This window comes from Lynx rufus, unplaced genomic scaffold, assembly GCF_022079265.1.
Source record: "Lynx rufus isolate CCGP_SWC_20201006 ecotype Redwood Valley unplaced genomic scaffold, mLynRuf1.p SCAF_8, whole genome shotgun sequence".
Taxonomy (NCBI): Eukaryota; Metazoa; Chordata; class Mammalia; order Carnivora; family Felidae; genus Lynx; species Lynx rufus.
This window is the reverse complement of record NW_025814896.1, coordinates 60,598,417-60,600,904: the sequence shown is the minus strand read 5'-3', so window position 1 is coordinate 60,600,904 and position 2,488 is coordinate 60,598,417.

Sequence of the window (2,488 nt, the reverse complement as noted above, 5' to 3'; positions counted from 1 at the left end):
CTGCACAGCTCCCCACCGCCCTTCATGTTGGTTTTGGAGGTCAGGACAGTTCATGGGACTTCTCAAAGAAGTCCAGTGCCTTCACTGGAGTTCTTAGTGCCTCGCAAACCTGTGAAGTGAATAAATCAAAACCATTGAAAAACCTGTATTCATATCTTACTCATGTTCTTTGGCATGTGTCTTGGCCATTGCTGAACTCAGGTTTTGAAGCGATCATTTTCCTACCAAAACAAAACACTATAAAACAAAACAACCCATTCGAGATGATTTACAAATTGAAGGCACCTAATAATAATACCTCACATTTCTGCAGAGCTTTTTATCTGCAGAGCACTTCCTAGACAATAACTAATGGATTCCCCAACTCCCTTTAGGAATATAGACACACACATTCCCACATGCACCAGCAACTTAATTTACATGAAATGAAGAAAAAGACATTCCGAAGTGTCATTCTACTAAATCATAATTACAACCTCAAGCTCAAGATAAACATGTCGAACTCTCCTGGGAAGGCAGTGACACTCCTCCACTGGGGAATTTCCACTTCAATTCCAGTGCTGTCTACGTGGGGAGGACAAGTCAGGAATGGTCACATAGTCAACCATCGCTAGAATCGAGGTCCCATTTTAAAAGCAAATGACCCAGGTAAATGAACTGTTAGGAGCAGTGTTGCAGCCTTGTTCCCCGGCGAGGGAGGCCTGTCTCCCTCTCTCTGCTTCAGCCTTCCTGGCCACCTCCTCACCGGTACCTCTGCCCCCCACAGTCTCCTCCTGCTTATCAGTGGCAAGAGTGTGATAAGATGTCATGGATGTGTGAGGGCCTTAGTCTGTGACACCTTGGGGGAATATGGGTTTTTTACAAAGAGGAGCCTGGAGGCAGTCTTCCGGGAGTTTTCAGTCACCAAGGGAGGTAGAACATTCTTCCAAGTGCTCCATGAATCCCACTACCCGGCTGTCATCTGCCTCTTCCTCCCCAAGGGACTGGTCCTGTGGCAAGGCACATGTGTCCATCTGCACACTCAAGACCCTGGACACTTTTCATGGATCATGCCTCACTTACCTTGCTCACTCACTTTGAGATGATGTCAACCTCCAAGTCCCACTTTAGAAATGTCCTGGACTGAATGGCTGAATGTAGAACCGTTCTCTGGGTCAGCAAGCTCAATTAGAACCAGTCTGGTAAAAAGGATGGAACCGCTTTATTTTCTCTCTACCCCTCAGCCTTTTCCTCTTCATGACTGAAGCCACAGAACCTCCACCTGGAGGTCACCCACCCCAGGCTCTGGACTCTGAGCCAGCCCCATGTCAGGAGTCACATCTCAGTGTCCAGGCAACTCATGGTCAAGTCTCCTTGTTGTTCCCAGCTCTTCTGTCTCAGTACTAACAACTGATTTATGCCACTGCTCTTGCGACAGGTCCCTGGTTTATACTCATGTGCTGTGTTGACCAGCAGTGGGGTTGGAACCACCTGACTTGGCTTCTGCATGTGACTCTTTCAAGGCCAGAGTAGAAATGGCCTCAGCATGCTCTGTGATGGAGAAGGGGGAAGTTTTAAGGTTAAATCTGGGATAGATGCCAAAAATCTACTTCACACTGGACTCATGGGTGTGGCAGAGGCAACAAAGGCCAAAAACAGCCAGCAGGGAGAGACCTCTCAGGGCTGCTGCTGGATACATTCACCAGAGGTGTGGTGCAGCAGCTGCAGGAACGGGCAGCAAAGTGGTTTTCAAGGGGCTGAGCAGTGACTGCATCAGAAAAGCCAGGATAAACAGAGCTGGTTAGCTGAGGGGTAAGGCTCCCCGCAATGCAGAGTCTAGAAGTCCAAGGCCATCTCGGAAAGCATGTTAGATGGAATAAGAAGGAATGCAGACCAGCAACATGCAGAACATCCCATAAGGAAGCCTGAGTTGCATCAAGCCTGATTGCTATAGGGCAATTCTCCTGCCACTGACAAACACTGGGACTTGATTTCATTAAAGGAGAGAGGGGATCAAGATGGCCAAAGAGATATAACAGCAACAGCAAAAACAAACCACAACTGCACTAAAAACAAGAGGCAGTGTATTGAAAGGTCCAGGAACTTTGAGGCAGCTCTTAAGGATGGGAAAAGTCTAGGGTCATCATGAAGAAGAAAATCACAGTCCTGAGGTTGTGCAGTAGTAAAACATAGAGAGGGCTGATCCAGGATTTGATGAGATTGGAGGTCAAGAATATTGGGAGGTTTCCAGCGGGGGTCGTTAATCACTTGGGATGCCATATAGGAGCAACCACCTGTCCACCCTCAGGTTAAGAAGCAAGCACTAAGGGTGTTAGTCACCCAGTAAGGACCACTGGGTTCTAATGGTTGTGATGGAGGTTGAGATGGGGCCCTGGCAACCCCCAGGAGGGGTAAGGTGCCCTCTATACCCAGGAGATTAGATGCAGTAAATAGAACATTGGCAGAAAGGCTGAGAGCTCAAATGTGAAGTGGAGCACACAGCCAAAAA